The sequence below is a fragment of the Pinus tabuliformis genome, chromosome X, assembly GCF_031772625.1.
Source record: "Pinus tabuliformis cultivar Carrire ecotype Pingquan chromosome X, CPIR1, whole genome shotgun sequence".
In the NCBI taxonomy this organism is placed as follows: Eukaryota; Viridiplantae; Streptophyta; class Pinopsida; order Pinales; family Pinaceae; genus Pinus; species Pinus tabuliformis.
The window spans coordinates 1222972082-1222991325 of record NC_142308.1 but is presented as its reverse complement, the minus strand read 5'-3'; positions in this window follow the sequence as shown (position 1 = coordinate 1222991325).

The window sequence follows — 19244 nt, the reverse complement described above, 5'->3', positions numbered from 1 at the left end:
GTCGGATGTGTCCACTAACGATGGAAAGTATGGAAGAAGGCCGCCTACATTGAACCTTGGACGCATACCAAGGAATGGTGTGATCAGATATTGATCCAGGACTTCAATGATAGCTCAAATTTCAAAGTGTTCGAAACTATGTCGAACCTGAATGACCAGATATATCTCGTCTTCCTGATTCCGGTGCCGTGAACGGTTCGAAAAATGGACACCGTATGGAGGAGTTATCACATTTTAAAAATGTCTAGTAAACTGCAATTTTCAAGAATAATTTTATTTTTGGAAATATTAAATAAAGAATAATTCGATGAATATTCCTTGGAATATTCCCTATAATATTCTCCAAAATATTTGTTGGAATATTTTGTTTGGTTGGACCAATCAGAGGCCAACACGTGGCAAGCCTGGAGGCCACCAAGTGGCCCTAAATTGCCATGGCAAGATATTGTTTGAGGTCGAGCGGGATCGAACCCGAGACCTCCCATGGATAAACTAAGAGCTTTTACCATCTCCGCTATTATTTGTGTCTTAACCATATTGGATCGCGGTTTGTGTTTATGTTGTTAATAGTTTTTGTTTGGGGGCTAGACCGCCAGCAGTCCTGGGAAGAGTGGTCACATGCCAACAAAACCGCAGCGGTGAATGTAATGGTTCTCCCTAACCACTAGCCTTAACAAACATTAACTGCCTAGAGATTTTGGTCACATGCATGCCATTCCGCCGATGATTATGGTCAGCCGGCGGTCAAGCATGGCGGGCCTCCAAAATTGGCGGATTTTGCCAAATTTAACTCCAGTTAAATTGCCAGTTCCAGATTTGGTGTAGGAAAACTAGGAGAAATTCAGTAAATGAACTGAAGATGAAATTTTCGACCCAAGAGAGTGAAACAAGAGTCTACCTAGACTAATTTGGGCCTTCTGAAGCCATTGGAATAGTCCAGAGAAGTTGAAGAAGCCATCTTCAAGGAGATTTTCATCCATGGAGATTTTGGAGCTTAGAGCCATTAGGGGTTGAAGGCTGTTGCAGGAGCTACCAGTGTCCATTCTCAGCAAAAAAATAGTTGTTATTGACTGTAATGAACCTTCTGAATCCAATGGAGGTGTTCTTAGAAGCATTTGTAGACTTCTAAAGGCTGATATGCTGAAGGGAAGTTTCAGGCAACCTAGAGCCAACCGTGGAGGAAGGCCTAGATCGAGGATGTAGTGCTCGTTTTGAGCAAATGAACAGTAATTTGTTGATGTCAGATATGTGCAACCTTCTGAATCCAATGGAGGTGTTTTCAGAGACATTTGAAGCATTCTGAAGGAGTTAGTGCCATTAAGAAGCTCAGGGAAGCTCAGTGCACCTGCTGAAGGAATCAAGTCCAAGGGAGCCTAGATTTGCTTGCACAATGAGGACAACCATGACAGGTATATAGATGGTTTTCTAAGCCCATTGGTTCAATTCAGTAACCTCTAGAGTTGAGTGCGGAACTTGTAAAATAATTCAAGCCATAATCCCAAAGATCCAATTCAAATTGACAAGAGATCACAGAGACGTAGCCCACGAGATCGAGGTGAACTCCTTATTAAATTTGCTGTTATGTGTGATGTTTATTTGCTACATTATATGTCTGATATATGTGTTTAATATCAGAAGAAACAAATCATCTTCAAGCACTTAAACAGTTGAAAACAAACAAACACATACACCTGTTTCAAGTGCATAATTCTGCAATTGTCAACAAAAGCTAGATCATGTTTGTTTAAGCTTTGAAGTGGGGGGTTCATGTAAGTATGACAAGATGTTCAAACCCTCATTCTAGATCAGATGGTATCAGAGCAGGATGCTTGATTGATAGAGCAATCTATTTTCTTGTTTGACTTGAAAGGTGTTTAAGCAAGACAGTGAAATTCTATTGATTGATTGTTTGTAAACTGACTATTGTTTGAGTTTGTAAAGGTGAAGTTAAAGCTATTGTTAGCTAAGTCCAAGAGAGGACAAGAAGGAAGAAGGGTTAAAGGAATTTTCCTTATCGCAAAGGACCTCAAGAAAATCCTTGAAGCACAAAAGTTTTGGTTGCAAAAGGCTGCTTGAATAAAAGCTTGACTCTGAAGTCATTTAATTCCAAATCTATTGAATTGTATCGAAGTTCTATTCTAAATTTTGTTGAAGTTATTTTGTTCATGTTTATAATGAAAACTTCTACAAGTGAGTTTTCCAAATCCTCCTCTTTCATAAGATTCTTTGATGAAGACATGAAGCGAGACTTGTTCATCATGATGGATATGGTGAGAGAAATGTATAAGGATGAAAGGAAGAGCACTAGAATTCAAGAGCAGTTGAATTCCATGAAGGAAGAGAAGCAGTTGCTTTTTGACCAATTGCAGGAAATGGAAATCCAACTTCATATTGCAAATATGAATCTGGAAAGGATGCATGAGTTGGAGACACAACTCCTTGTTGCCAAAGAAGCCTTAGTCAAGTACCAACTTGAGAAGAGGTAAGTAATTCTAGTTTGTCTTCAATTTCCTCTACGAATGTTTCTATTGGTTCTTTTGAAAAACATACAAGAGGCATAGGGTCCAAGTTGATGTCCAAAATGGGATATGAAGGAGAAGGATTGGGCAAACATGCATAGGGTATTGTTGAGCCAATAATGGTTGAGGAAAGTCCTAAGTATTTGGGTCTTGGCTATGGGAAATCTTATGGAGAATGTTCCAAAGCAGCCATGAAGGAAATTGAAACAGTTCCGAGAAGGATTTTCATTTCAAGTTCCCTACCTCAAGTTGGTAAAGATTGTATTTTTGGGGAATGCAATAGTTTGAAACATACCTTGCAAGAAGAAGGTGTGCATAAGCATGCACTTGAACAAGAGATTTTTGAAAGCTCTAAAACCATTAAAGGAGTTGATGGTGTTCCAAAGGGGGCTTCTTCTTCATTCGATTCACCTCCTCATGAAGGTAATAAAGGTGAAAGAGAAAGGTATAAATCTGATTTAAATCATATTTCCTTTGATCATGTAAATCATGGTAAATTTCCACATAAGCATTGGAAAAGAATTGCATGTTATTTTTGTGGTTTGATTAACCATAGTGTTTCTAGATGTTGGAAAAGAATGGCCGCATACAAGAATCTTTTGAAGGAAAGGAGGAAAGAAGCCAAAGTTCCATTGAAAAATGCAAATCATGCTGTCAAGAAGATGCACATGTGTTGTAGTTATTGCCATAAGCAAGGACATATTGCTGAAAGGTGTTGGACTCTGAATCCAACAATGCTTCCACGAAATTTGTAGAAAGTGGAGAAAGAGTATGACAAGAATGGGAAGGAAGTTTCCATCATTGATATGTGTCAGGATGATCCACATGTTAATGTCGATGTGCAGTTAAAGGAAGTGCCTTTGAAATGGATTGGTAAGAAGTGGTTAGAGTTCTTATCCAATTAAAGTTGCATGTATTTTGATTATTTGCATTTTCTTTGCTAATGGAATGCAAGTTGCAGGATGGAAAAGTTGAGTATGAGACTCACTTTATTGCAGCGAAAGTTATCTTCATTTCAGCTTTGAAAGTAAATGTACATGTGCTCAAGGATCTTGTACTTATGATTGTACTTAAGAGAAAGTTGAGGGATGAAATGAATGCATGAGAATGATATGCGTGAGCACAGGGATGATGATGATTTCCTAGTATTTTGAACATGTATGTGTGATTAATGTGAAGGGTTGATTACTTTGTCATGTAATGTAATATTGACTGGGAAAAGTTGATTTGATCTCCAAGATTGTAAAAGGGAGATAATGATGAAGTGTTTCATCTTTGTAAAAGCATCATTTAAATTCTTTTTGTACATGTTGACTTGAATGGTCAAATGTTTGAAAGGCATGATTTTTGTTGACTTTTGATATAGTCGATCATTTGTAAACGAGATGTATAGGCATGATGATGATTCACATGATGTGAAAATTGTTTCTTTTGTTGAAACAAAAATTTATTTCATCAAGTTATTTTCTTCTTTCGACATCGTCTACAGAAGAAGATTTGCAGCAGCAAAAGTCACCATAGTTACCTTTGTGACTTTTTCATGGAAGTGGCTTGGAAGCTTTGTTCGGCTACCTTCTATAAATTCTGAATGAGTTCAAGGAAGAAAGTTCTTAACAGGAGGACAAGCGCATCCAGGAAGTGAAGTGTTGACTACCTTTGAGTTTTTGTTGAAAGGCACTAGCTATGCAGAGCAAGTGTATGGAGGCTGAAAGAAGAGGGTGTTGTACTCTCATCTACTATTCAGATTAGTATATCAGTCTTTTGGGGTCCAAAAGATTCCCAATGGGGAGGAGTGATCAGATATTGATCTAGGACTTTAATGATAGCTCAAATTTCAAAGTGTTTGAAAGTGTGTCAAACTAGAACGACTGGATAGATTTCGTATTCCTAATTCTAGCGTCATGAACAGTTCAAAAAATGGACACTGTATGGAGGCGTTATCACATTTTAAAAATGTCCAGTAAATTGCAATTTTCAAGAATAATTAGATTTTTGGAAATATTAAAAAAAGAATATTTTGAGGAATATTCCCTAGAATATTCTCCAAAATATTCGCTAGAATATTCTATTTGGTTGGACCAATTAGAGGCCGACATGTGGCAAGCTCAGAGGTAGCCACGTGGCCCTGAATTGGCATGGAAAAATATTGTTTGAGGTCGAGCGGGATCGAACCCAAGACCTCTTGTGGGAAAACTAAGAGCTTTGATTGTCTCTGCTATGCTTTGTGTCTTAACCATATTGGATTGTGGTTTGTATTTATGTTGTTAATAGTTGCTGTTTGGGGGCTAGACTGCTAGCGGTCTAGGGAAGAGTGGTCACATGCCAACAAAACCGCAGCAGTGAATGTAACAGTTCTCCCTAACCGCCAGCCTTAACAAACATTAACTTCCCAGAGATTACGGTCACATGTGTGCCAATCCGCTGACACTTATGGTCAGCCGGAAGTCAAGCCTGGCAGACCTCCAAAATTGGTGGATTTTGCCAAATTTAACTCCAGTTAAACTGCCAGTTCCAGATTTGGTGGAGGAAAACTAGGAGAAATTCAGTAGATGAATTTAAGATGAAATTTTTGACCTAAGAGAGTGAAACAAGAGTCTACCTAGAATAATTTGTGCCTTTTGAAGCCATTGGAATAGTCCAGAGAAGCTAAAGAAGCCATCTTCAAGAAGATTTTCGTCCAGGGAGATTTTGGAGCTCAGAGCCACCAGGGTTGGAGGCTATTGCAGGAGCTACCAGTATTCATTCTCAGCAAAAAGATAGTCATTCCTAACTGTAATGAACCTTCTAAATCCAATAGATGTGTTTTCAGAAGCATTTGGAGACTTCTAAAGGCCTAGATGCTGAATGGAAGTTTTAGGCATCCCAGAGCCAGCCGTGGAGGAAGGCCTAGATCAGGGATGTAGTGCTCGTTTTGAGAAAATGAACAGTCATTTGTTGATGTCAGATATGTGCAACCTTATGAATCCAATGGAGGTGTTTTTAGAGACATTTGAAGCATTCTAAAGGAGTTAGTGCCATTAAGAAGCTCAGGGAAGCTCAGTGCACCTGCTGAAGGAATCAAGTCCAAGGGAGCCTAGATTTGCTTGCACAATGAGGAAAACCATGACAGGGATATAGATGGTTTTCTAAGCCCATTGGTTTAGTTCAATAACCTCTAGATTTGAGTGTGGAACTTGAAAAAGAATTCAAGCCATAATCCCAAAGAGCCAACTCAAATTGATAAGAGCTCATGGAGACGTAGCCCACGAGATTGAGGTGAACTCCTTATTAAATTTGTTGTTATGTGTGATGTTTATTTGCTACATTATATGTCTGATATGTGTGTTTAATATCAGAAGAAAAAAATCATCTTCAAGCACTTAAATAGTGGAAAACAAACAAACACATGCACCTATTTCAAGTACATAATTCCGAAATTGTCAACATAAGCAAGATCATGTTTGTTTAAGCTTTGAAGTGGGGGGTTCTTGTAAGTATAACAAGATGTTCAAACCCTCATTTCAGATCATGGTGGAATGCTAAGCTCGAAGGCAAAGTCCCCTACAACCTTGGTGATGGTGTATGAGCCATATCGAAGTGGTAGAAGCTTGCGGTGGGGTCCATCGAGGTGCTCCATCTAGAAATGTAGCCAAATTTTGTCACCGACTTGGAACTTGTGAGGCACTCGATGTTGATTTTAGTGCTGCTTGTACTTATCATTGGCTCTGTCCAATATATCATGGACCCGCTAGCGGATGTATTGAATGCACTCAATGAAGTTGTTATCCATGTTGGCTTTGGACTGGACATGAGCCGAATTTGCATGAGTAGCTACAAATGGTATGGCCACATCAATGGGACATATTGGCTGAAATCCCAGTCCTTCCTGAAAGGTGTTGTGGCCTGTTGAGCTATGGAGAGCTCTTTTGTAGTTGTGCTAGACATATAGGAGGTTTTCATCACATGTGCATGGATGCTTCGAGTTGTACATGCGTAGGATATGTATGATCATCCTGTTGAGAACCTCTGTTTGGCCATCAGTTTGTGGATGGAAAGTCATGGACTTAGTAAATTTTGTATCCAGCATCAACCAGAGACTTGACCAAAATGCACTGAGGAATCTGTTGTCCTGATTTGAGATAATGGACTATGGGATCCCAAAGTGTACCCAAACTCACTCAAAGAAGAGCTTATAAGTGGCGTCTGCTATGATACTCTTCTTGTAGGCCACCGTGATGGTCATCTTAGAGAATATGTTGACGACCATGAAAACATAATCATTGTCATGCTTAGTAGAAGGAAGACCCGGCATGTAATCTATGGAGATAGATTCCCAAGGCTGACTAGGAGTAGGTAGAGGAGTATATAGGCCTTGCTTCTTGGTGGTTGGTTTGGAAATGGCGTAGGTGGTGCAGGATCTAATGTACTTCCCAACATCATCACAAAGTTTTGGCCAATAAAAATATTTCTGAAATACCACCATTGTTTTCTCTACTTTGAAATGTTCAACGACTTGACTGTAGTGCTCCTCCAAAATCATATTGGCACACTCTCTTGAAGGAACGCAGATGTGTCCAAAAGTAGCATAACGGTGCATCCTTAAGGTGAATATTTGGAACTTTCTTCCCTTCCAAGAGTGTCTGGTATGTGCTGCTGAATTCTAGATCATTCTTGTAAATATGTGTCCAAACTAATGTCTCGTGCCCATAGGAGTTGATCATAGTGATCAGCGCCATGACTAGGTCGATGGATGAGGCAATCAATGACATTATTGATGCTACCCTTCTTATACTTAATGTTCAAATGGAACAGTTGCATGTAGGTAGAGAATTTATTACGGCGATCATTCGACAACTTCCCTTTTGTCTCTATGAATTATAGAGGTCGGTGGTCTATGTGCATGACCGTTTCCTTCCCTAGAATGCAATTCCTCCATTGACGGTATGCCTACATAATGGAATACATTTCTTTGTCATAAGTGGGGTACTTTCGGACTATGTTTGAAAGTGTCTCAGTGTGGTAAGCCACTAGATGCCTATGTTGAGTAAGAACTGCACCAATAGCATAGTCAAAGGCATCTGTCTCAATATCAAATGGCTTTTGCAGATTTGTTAATGTGAGCACTGGTGGAGAACAAAGGCAATTCTTCAACTTGGAGAATGCTTGTTGTTGGGTTTTAGACCAAAAAAACTTTTCTTTTTCTCTGCCCTTGGTAACTTGACTTAAATGCCATGTGATATGAGAGAACCCCAACACAAACCTACGACAGAAGTTGGCAAGACCCAAAAAGCTGCAGAGCTCTGTTAGAGTGGTTGGAGCTAGCCAATCCCGAATGAATTGTATCTTGGATGGGTCAACATGTACACCCTACTCATCAATTATTTACCCTAGATATTGAACTTGGGTCAGGAGAAAGGTGCATTTCTCCAAGTTAGCACATAGCTTGTGTTGTCGCAGGGTTTGAAGGACCTATCAAATATGGTGGAGGTTCTCATCCCAACTCTGGCTGAAGATCAAGATTTCTTATAAATATATGACCATGAATGCATTGGTTAAGTGTCGCAATATGTTTTCCATCAATCTCATGAAGGTTGTAGGGGAATTCGTCAATCCGAACGGGATGAAAAGCCATTCGAAAAGGCCCTCCTTGGATTTGAAGGAAGTCTTCCACACATCAGAGGGTTTGACAGGTACATGGTGATAACTTGAATTCAAGTCAATATTGCTGAAATATTTCCCCCCCTCGAGCTGATCAAGAAGGTCATCAATATGCGGGATTGGGTACCTATTTTAGACATTGATCTTTTTCAATGCTCGGTAGTCAATACAGAGCCTCTAGGTCCCATCCTTCTTCCATGCCAATACAATCGGGCTCCCACAGGGTGATGAGATTGGCCTGATGTGCCCTTTTTGCAATAGTTCCTGAATCTTCCTCCTGAGCTCATCGTTCTCTAGAACATATCATTGATATATCGACCCATTGGGCAGTGGCGTGCTTGGAGTTAGATAGATGGAGTGCTTGACCTGAAAGTGCAAAGGTACCCCTGTAGGTGAGGCAAAAATATACATATACTACTCCACAACCTTGTCCATCTATTGTTGTTGTGAAGAGGAGCTCTGTCTGAAAGCTGTGGCAACAACCTTTATCTTGCCCTAAGGGCGAATCATAAGGAAAACAAATTTCCTAGTCTAGGAAATGATCTTACTGCATTTCTTTGCAGTGATCAAAGAGATGGTGGTAGGAGGGGCTATCTTTGGTATCCTGTATAACTTGTTGGCCAAGGTAATAATCACAGAGTGAGGTCTAGACTCATATACAGCATGTCTCTTCCAAAAGTATGGTTGTCCTGACAATACATCATAAACTTCAAGAGGAGAAACATCACAGAGTACCTCATCCGTGAAGGGCTTGATGTTGTAAGGAAGGTGGAACTGCTGGCTAACACGAAGATCTCGTCCTTGGTGAAGCCAGCCGATGGTGTATGGTTGTGGATGTGTTGTATTATTTAGGCCCAAATTCTTCACAACCTCTACTGAAATGAGGTTCTTTTGGCTCCCGCTGTCGACAATGAACTGCAGTGGAGAACCCTTCACCCACATCTATGAGAGTAAGAGGAATTCCCCCTCCTTTGGATCTTTAGGCTCAATCTTCTGGATCTTGGTGGTGGCCACAGTGGCACTCGGATTTACATCAATGATTTGCTTCCCTTTGTTAGTTACCTTATCAGGTTTTGATTCAGAGTTAGAATATGTGTCTGATTCAGAAGCCTTCATCTCGGTCATCAGTGATTGCTTGGCTCGACACTCACTTGTATTATGAGTGGAGTGCTTATGGAACTCACAACATTTTCCCATGTCCTTCTTTGTCTTCGTGGTGTTGTTCTTTGATTTCAGCATCGATGGGCTATCTGGGGTAGCCCCTCCTTGGCTTGGTCCTTTGTTCTATGGTTTGGGGGTGTATTTTCCTTACTTTGGATTCACATATCCAAAGCCCCTCTTCTTCTATTTAAACTTCTGCTCAATCTTGAAAGCATATCGGTACACCGTTCCATGCGAGGAAATTCCCAGGAAATCCATCTCATCCTGGATGTACTTGTGTAGATAGCAGCACTACTTGAGCACCAAATGTTGCTCACTACCCTTGATACACAGCCTCGTGCATGGGGTATGGAAAATATTTGTGAACTCCGACACGTCTTGGTCCCTTCCCTGTTGTAGCGTGGTCCACTATATGTATTTATCTTCATAGCTCCTGATAGGGTAAAATTGTTCCTTGATGGCGTCTCGGAAAGAATCTGAAGTCGGTGCAACTGAAAACAACGAGGGTTCACTCTCGTCCTTTTTTTCACAGTAGGTTTCCCACCAGTCCTTGACGTGTGGGGTGGCCTTGAGAAGTGAAAAATTAATCCTTTCCCAATTGGAAAAGTCATGAACTGAAAAATATCTTTCCAACATATTTAAGCATTTATCTACAGCGTCTACATCTATCAGGCCTTCAAATATGGGAATATCAAAGTTAATTTTTACCTTAAAAGGAGTGGTGCCTCTAGAGTGGTAGCTAGATGAATATGCATCGCCTATGGGTAGCCGTTGAAGGATCTAGGAAAAGTTATCCATCATCGCATCCCTCTTTTGCTAGAGGGCTTCCTCGAGAAACATTTTTAAATCATCTCCTGCCCCCTCATCTTTCTTTTCTTCCGCCATGGGAGGTCGTTGGGTTTTGCGAGGCTAATCTTGCAACGGTTCAATGAGATCGAGCCCTAACTCCTTATACCTTGACTTTGATGGGGACATGCAAATAAAAATAGAGAAAGAGCAGACTGCTCTGATACCACTAATTTGAACTTAAACAGGAATATAACAAATTACATATATAATCATAAAACAGAGATGCAACAGAAAAACACTTCATTTCATTAATAGAAAAATATTGAACTATACTTACAAATAGAATGGAAACAAGATAGCTCGGGCGATGGTAGCTTATATTTGAGAAGATATGTGGTAGCTGTTAGTGTCAGTCATGTTTTCCTTCCACCAGTGATCAAATTTTCTCTTTTAGAATGTCCATTAGGGTTTAAGGTCAAGTTTTTGTCATTTCACTAGGTCTTCCATGCAAAAACTTTGGTCATTGGTTAGTGTGTCTAGGTCTATTGCCACTCCTTCAAGATTTCCATGTCCAGTCACTTCCATCACTCAGTTGGATGTGCTATCATTGAACATGTCATCATTATCACTTCAGTCATCTCACCATGGTATTCATTCAGCTCAGTACCTCCATTAGGTCATTAAGGTTTCACAATCACCAAACTCTCATTTCATGCATAAAAATCCAGCAAAGGAGGAGTGGTAATAAGCAAGTTTCTTTAATAAATTTGATATCAAGTGTAATTTTATGTTTTCATATGTAATAAATACTTCAAAGTTGTAAGTTTCAAAGGCTACAATTCAGAGTTCCAAAAGGTTTCAATGTCTAAAAAAGGCCATAACTTTACCAAGTTTCAACTATCAAAGGTCATAAAGTGTCAAGGGTCTTGTTGATAGTGTTGGACCCGCCAACATGTCAAGGGGATCTCCTCGATAAGAAATCCCAATTAGACCTCAGACTGTTTGGTGTAGGATTCCTAACAATGGTTTGTAAGGTAATGCCTTGACCGAGATGTCGCACAAGAGACAAGTAAGATAACTCGGTCAGTTGCAAGGGTGTGACTGATGCAGTGAGTCAAGGAAGGTGTATGAGAGATTCTAATACTTCGAAGGGACAAGAAGGTGAAGGTGAGTTCTAGGTTGAAAGGGATGAGTCCCAACTCAGCTAGGAACACATAACACAAAAGGACATGCGCAGCTTCCAGCTGGAGTAGTCCACTCGGATGAGGCAGTCATATCATAGAAGGTAAGATAACACATACAACACTCACGGATCAGTCTGAGACAAGTGCGACAGTTGTGATAGCAAGGTTCATGTGAAAGGTTTTTTTGATGTATGGCAGAGAAGTCGACACAGATGGTGACACCATTAACAACATCTACAACACATTAACAACAAGATTCATATAATTGCATGTGAATCAGTTCATTCACAAGTATGTAAGTTAAACAACATAAATTAGTAAGGCAACCGGAGCACTCCAACTACAATAACAACATATCCATGAAAATGTGCTAGCTCTTATTATATAAAGAAGTGTAATTCTCAATCACACAATACATCCATGTAAACCTACTAGCCCCAATAGTGGAACATTACAGCCACATTTGCCTGCTCCTCCAAAGAGATGTACCAGCTCCGTGCAGTGGAGAAGCTAAGGTGCATTACAATACTGTCCAAGCCTTCTTCAAGATAGTCTTAGTAGAATCTTGGCTGACCAAAATCCATTCCAATGAGTTATGAGAGAATATGTATAGCAAAGGGTGGGGTGACCCTTAACATTCCCCTTTGTGACATTTGAACTACCCTCATGACTCTTCACCTACTTTATGACTATTACATCCAACCATTGATGCTTGACTTACACTTGACATGACACAACATGACGATGCACATGTACTCATGTTAGACAACATGGATTGATAAAGCCTTGCAAGACATCACTGGCACTCAGTCCGTTGTGATGATACCAACTCTTTGACATGCTTGTGATGGTGAAGGTGATGAGTTGATGCCAAGCTTGGTCATCCGTGATGGTGTGCATGCACCTCATAGTGACATCTTGTTGAAGCGAACTGTTGCCTCCATTGCAACTGGTGCATTGGTTTGGCCCCTTCATACAGCTTTTTTACTAACATGCACATGGCCTTCTTAGGTACGGTTGAATGGAAACACACTAATGCATAGTGTCTGTGCTGATCTTCAAGTGTGTGCTGGTGGTCATGCGCATCAACTTGCCGAAGTACATGTTTAGCCCTAGTTGGACTTGCTTCTTGTCTTCACCTTGGTGAGTGTGTTGAATGGGTTGGATTGCATGCGTGCGCTCAACAACATGCATGTAGTTGAATCCCTTGCATGCAATCAACAACACTTCTCACCATGGCTACTCTTTGTCAGCTTCTGGGATGGATCCTTAACTTTTATGGGCGCAGTTTCATCCATGAGTGCATGTTGTGCCCACTGCTGTTCTTGTTCCTGTTGCAACTCATTCATCTATCTATGCAGCTTCATGTTCTTCCTCAGTTGCTACTTCAACACATCCAACTCCTTCTTTGTTCCATATTCTGCCTTCGTGTGATCTTCATGTCACTCTGTCACTTCATAGCCGGAGTCTCCAAAGTTTCTTTCATCATCAATGGACCTACTTGAGCCTGCAACCTTGTTCTGCATTTGTGTTGTCAAGAATCCTCCTCTTGCATTTGTTGCATTTGGTATGCTATCTTCAGTGGTTGTTCATGATGTTTCTCACTGTGATGCTTTTGCTATCATATCTTGATGTCCTTGTATACGAACAACTTGATGTCTTCGTGGGTAGGCAAGTCCATGGAAACTTGATCGACTGCATCCCCAAGTGTGCTCTAATTGGTGTCTTCGTCTCTGCTCTCCTGGAAACCATTGTACCTATACTACTGAGAGGCAAATGAACACCTAGGATACCTGGAGACATGGCAAAAATCATGGCAAGAAGTCTATCAGTCGAAAACCAAAATGAATATGAGAACTGACTTGCAACATACCTCGATGCATGATCATGATGGTTGCACAATCTAGGTCAGGAAGTTGGGAGACCCATTGCCACAATTGCACAAGGCACAGTTTGGGCTGTTGGGAGACTAGCTAACTGCTAGAATTGTGCAATGCACAGTCCAGTTTGGCTACTGACTACTGGGATTGTGCAATGCTGAATTCTAGCTAGGAAGGACTGCTGGCCTAGGGACAAATTTGTGCAATTTCTTGGGACAAGAAGCCACTGTCCTCTAGAAATGCGCAAAACAATCCTGGAGGCTAGTGCTAGGAAAAAATGCACAAATCTGGAGAGGAAGGTGAGCCTTCCTTCCCCAGATTGCGCAATCCAGCCTTGGCGAAGGCAGCGTCTGGGCCAAGGTTGGCCTAACTCGTCGATGAGCAACTGAAAGAAACTAAGACAGTAAATACATGGTGATGCTAAGTGATAGTAGAGGTGATTAACAGTGCATGCAAAAAATAAATGAAAGATTCAAAAAACAAATCAACATGAATGTGGGTGAGGCAGTTTGTTGATTGGGAAAACGTTTGTGAAAAACAATTTCATGCATGCGACAATAGTGAGATAGCAATGAAAACTAAAACAGAGACAGGACACACTAGTATATATGTAAACAATAACAAGCATTCAAAGAAATCAAGAAAACAACAATCCCACAAGTGAAAACACAAAAAGTGGCAGAGATGCAGTACAAGGCATGGGAAGCTGGCTTACCCCAAAATAGCTAAGTTAAATGTGCCGACTTCTCCTAGATGTGATGTGGGATGTCAGAGCTGCAAAGTTAATGTGAGATGAGCCCTGCAGCGTCTGGTTGATGTGTTTTGATAAAATCGAGGTTATGATGCACATGCCATGAATCTAGGGGAAGTGACACTTGGTGGGAGGTTTCGAAATTACTCCTTGCATGTGACCTTCAACTGCTAAACATAGATCCTTTAAACAAGGGATGCCTTTGCATGTTGCTTTGGGAGAAGCATCCCATGCATGCAATTTTATTTTGCTCAGTCCTAGAGGGAATTGGTCAACTCAACTACACATGCAAGAGACTGCTCGACTGCTGGAGAAAAATGTGCATTTCTGGCTGGGAGCTGGGTTAGCTGCCTAGGAGATTTGCTCAATTTTTGGGCAAAGCAGTTGACTGCTGCCTAGATTTAAGCAAATTTTGGGCTGAGCATCCTTGCTATGGAAATTTGTGCAAATACTATTGGGAGTGTTGGCAGGTAGGATTATGCAATCCTAGAGCCCAATAGGTTGCTAGAGAGGATTATGCAATTTCTGGAGGGAAGGTTGGTTGCCCTCCAGAAATGCGCAATTTTCAAGGGGAAGCTACTCAGCCTGTAGTTGGACCAAGTCTGGGTGAACAACCTGTGAGGGGAATGGATCAAGCTATGATCAACATGTTGCCTTTGTGCAAGAAAGACACTGAAGCTTGTGAACTTGATGAAGCAAGGCAAGCTACTGTGAAGGTTGGAAGGGAGGCTCTAAAACAAGGCTAAGGAAAAATTTTGGAGGGTGGTTGTAGCTGCTACAAGAGGTCCAAATTTAAGTTTAAAAGGTTAAGAGGAGTTGTTTTTTTACTCATTTTCACTTTCAAAATTCCAAGCAACTCTCAGTTATTGTCGTGCAAGAAGAAAACTTTGTGAAAATTAAGGGTTTTGTTGTATTTGAGAGAATTACAGCCCTTTTGAAGTGAAATACGACCCTTATGTGTAAATTGCGACTCTTTTGAAGTGAAATGCGACCCTTTTGAGTAAATTTCGACCCTTCTGTGTAAGAGTGTGACATTTCTGTTTAAATTGTGACCTTCCTGAGAGGAGCGCGACCCTTCTGTGCAAAAGTGCAACTCTTTTAAGGGAAATGCAACCTTTCTAAGAAACAGTGACCCATAAGGATTTCTTCTTGTTTTTAAAGGGATTTCTACTTGTTCAAACCTCCAAAGATCATTCAAGGAATCTTAAATCTTCTGCAAATAGTAAGTGGGTGTTGGGTAGTAGGAGCCCTGCGCAACGGGTATGGGGTGCGAAGCCCTCAATTTTGGGTAAGAGCAGGGTAAAGACTTCGTGAGATGTGTGGAGAGTGATTTGTAATAAGTTAAAGTCAAAAGGGTAGTCCGCCGAAAAATAATGTAAAGAAATGTAAGATTGAGTCAGCCTGCCTATGGATCGCGGTCCATGGAAAGGTATAAATAGAACGAGGCTCTATGGGTAGAGTAGCTAAGTCTTTGGTATGATTTTGGAGATATGAAATGTAATGGGTGTCTGAGAGCATCTATAAGTCCGAGTCGGGGGTTTTGGTAGAGGATAGAGGCTCTGCAACTATGTGTGCAAGGCCTAGAAGAGTCCGCAGCTGTGTGCGCGGATCCCTGCAGCTGAGTGCATAGGGTAGATCTAGATGTAAGGGTGATAAGTGGAAATAAAGACAAGTTTCTTCTAAATTCTGTGTTAATTCTAAACTATCACAACTCTGTTCTTTTATTGTTAATGAAACTGTGTTGATCTGCGTGCATATGCTTATTGAGTACTTGTGAATCGGGTTTAATCTTAATATGCGAACCAAATGAAAGTGATAAAAGTTTTCTTAAAGACCTCTCTAAGTAGATTTGGGTTATAATACTTAATCGAATAAATTAGATCTGTAATCAGCGCGGTAAGAGAAATCTAGGATTATCGGGATCTACGCGGATCTAGCACAGTGCGAAGTTGTAGGACAGCACGTGAACCTCTCAGACCACATCTAGACATCCCAAGGGTGTGGAAACCTGGTTCCAGCACCCTCCCCTGTTACCTCGGGTGAGACCTTAGTTTGCACTTCGCAGGCTGTTTCCAAAAGGGCTAGTAGTTGTGGGATTTGCTTGGCTAAATAATTCTTCTGAACCTAGGTTAGGCCCATATAAGCCAATAAATGGTTCCGTTGTCAGGACCAGGATCTACCTAAGGGGTGTCTGATGTGGGAACACTGGAACCCTACAAAGAAAGAGATTGAAGAGTGGTGGGATATGAAATTCCATGAGTTCGTAGTTCAGGAAAATAGAAACTCGCGAATATCAGAAGAAGATTGGCTGGACTGGTATATATTCATAGACATTCACGAGATCTTCTTTGCGTATTTCCGAGTAGAGCTGTATGAGTGGATCGTAAGGCTGGCTAACAACGTGGGAAGGTGCAGATTGGACTAGCCTATTGTGTGGACCCTGGAACTGGTGCGCTGGCTAGAAACCACTGAGGATAAGATCGCACACGTAGTAGCTCATTGGATGGATCGGGTAATAGGAGGATTTATCATTGATTTTGGGATATATACCACCGTGGGCTATAGCGAGTTAGAAGGGCGATTTATTCAAGGACCGCGAGGTAGGTATATCAAATCATTGAATACGTGAATTAAGATGTTGTTATGTGAAAAATAGATTATGCGCATTGATTAATGTCTGGAGTAATGCAAAGCGGAAGAGGTTACCGCAGAATGGGAGGAGTAGAGAACAGTCCGTTAGCTTCCATTTCCCAGGAAAGTGAGGAAGAACTCACGAGGTTCTCACCAGGAAGTGTGGTCCAGTTGATCAGAGAGTGCTTCCCCCTGATACCACCTCCGTCCACGCCACCACCCACGTCACCTACATCAAATCCATCCACTCCAACACCAACCCCACCCCCAACTCCAACAGCCTCAAAGATCGGGATGGCAAGTTTAGTTAAGCTGTCGATATTTAAAGGTGCGGGGAATGAGGAACCAGGACGATTCTAGTTTGTGATAAAATCTATATGGGATGCTCAAGGTATCACAGATGATAATATCAAGAAGGCTACCCTAGTTAGTGCATTTCAGGACCATGCACTGACTTGGTACATGAAGTATTCAAGTGATCATCCAACTGAAGGCATTACCACAATCCAGGAGGTGCTAAATAAGGAATTCGGGCACCCAAAGTCAGGGGCCCAGTCAGTTATTGGTTTCAAAGAGATGGTAATGATGTCTGGTGAAACTCCATGGGATTTGGATCAAAGGTTGAAAAGTGCTATCTGCGAGGCCAACATGACACTAATAGATGAGTAGCACTGTGCTTGGTTTGTCGCGTCATTAATGCCATATCTTAGATCGGTCCTAGCACAACAAAATATCTCAACCCAAGCTGAAGCACTGGAAGTAGCAATGCGGCTACATGAAACTCCGATTCGGGATCCAGAATTGGGAGTACAACAAATCCAAGTGCAAATACAAAACTTATGTCTAGAGATGTGAAGATTAAAATAGGGATAGGCGCCTAGGACCAAGATATGATAGGAAGTATGGTGTTTCAACTGCAAGGGACCGAGCCGTGATAAAGACCACTATCCAATTTTTGCGAATCCTGTGACAGGAGGGGGGCCCATAACATTGCGACCAGAGGTACAAGTTGGGCCAAGCATAGCACCCATACTCTGGTGTGAAATCTGTGAAGTTGGAGGAAAGCATGCCATGGACAATCGTCACCTATTTTCAAGTCTACGACAACTCCCTCCTCAATTCTTATTTTGTAACTTCTACCTGACGGTGGGCCACGAGGAAAGAAATTTCCACAGTTACCAAATGTTGATGGATCGAATGCCAGCGTATAGGATGCAAACAGAAGTGCGAGCACAGGATTCCACCACACCAAGGGCGTGGATGGGGTCGCAGAGGCATGGGACTTAGATGGGGTGGAGGGCAATTAATTTGTTACAATTGTGGAGGACCGGGGCACTACATGCGGGATTGCATGAACCCAACCAAAGCCTGTTGTGCTTATTGCTACCAATTTGACCATGAAGTTGTCGATTGCCCCACGTTGATCACTTGGATGCACAAAAAGGGGGTGCTCCCATCTAGCCCCACTCAGAACGTCCAGATGATGAAGGCTGAACCTCGTGTAGAGGAACCGACCATAAATGTGATGCTCTGGAGTGGCATGATCATTGGAGAAGATAAGGGGAACTAGCTAGAGGTGGATGCATGGGTCCATAAGGTCCCCCCAAAATAGCCAGACTTTGATTTAGAACGTGCGAAGGAAACCTTTATGGAAGCCAAGAAGAGCTTAGCAGAGGCTTCTACATCGGGGAGTAAGGATCAATTCGGATCAGAGAAGGATACATCTGTGTTAACTACCTTCTTGGAAACATGCATGCACTTACTAAGGGATGCCAAAGTGGTAAGGGGGCTACAGGAATTGATAACTCGGTGTGCGGGAGTGGATGAACCATGAATGATTCGAAAATTAGGCAAACATGCTTTGCGCACTAGGCGAGAAATGCGACTAACAGTCCAGATCAGGGACTATGAGATGGATCAGGTCGTTTTAGATTTGGGGTCCGATGCAAATGTCTTACCAAAGTAGACTTGGGAATGCATGGGCAGGCCTCCACTACAATGGTCGCCGATTCAACTAAGGATGGCTAACCAGCAAAAGATTCTACCTATGGGACATTTGCACAGAGTTACAGTAGACATCAATGGGGCCAGCACCCAAACCGATTTTGAGGTTATCGAAATTGTGGATGATAGTAACCCATATCCTGCACTCTTAGGGATAGATTGGGCGACAGATATGAATGGAGTCATCAATCCAAAAAAATGCAAGATGATCTTCGAAAAGAAATCTCTCTGCGTGGTGGTCCCATTGGACCCAACAGAAGGGGCGCAATATACTGAGCTTGTGTGCAACACGGAAAGTGACAATGAGATGGACTGTATATACCAAATTACTGCACAGGATTAGGATAGGGTCAATCCGACAGCGGATGGTCGAATCTCATGGGACCACAATAGTTATTGCACATCAGACTTAGATGAAGATCTTGAACGATGGCAGAACCGACTACATGAAGTAACCAGGCTCAATTGTAACCGGATGGTGACGGTGGGGGTAGAGGAACCACTGAAGAAATTCGCAAAAACACTCCGTGCAGTTGCTACTCCCAAATAGAGGGTCACCCCAAAGATGCAAATGATAGGGTGTAGATGTCAAAGGAAGGCGCGCGCATGATCAGAATCGTGAAACAAAGTATGTATTCCTCGCCAGCCGAGGCTACTAGTATCTTAGGTGCGGGTGTCTACTCAGCAT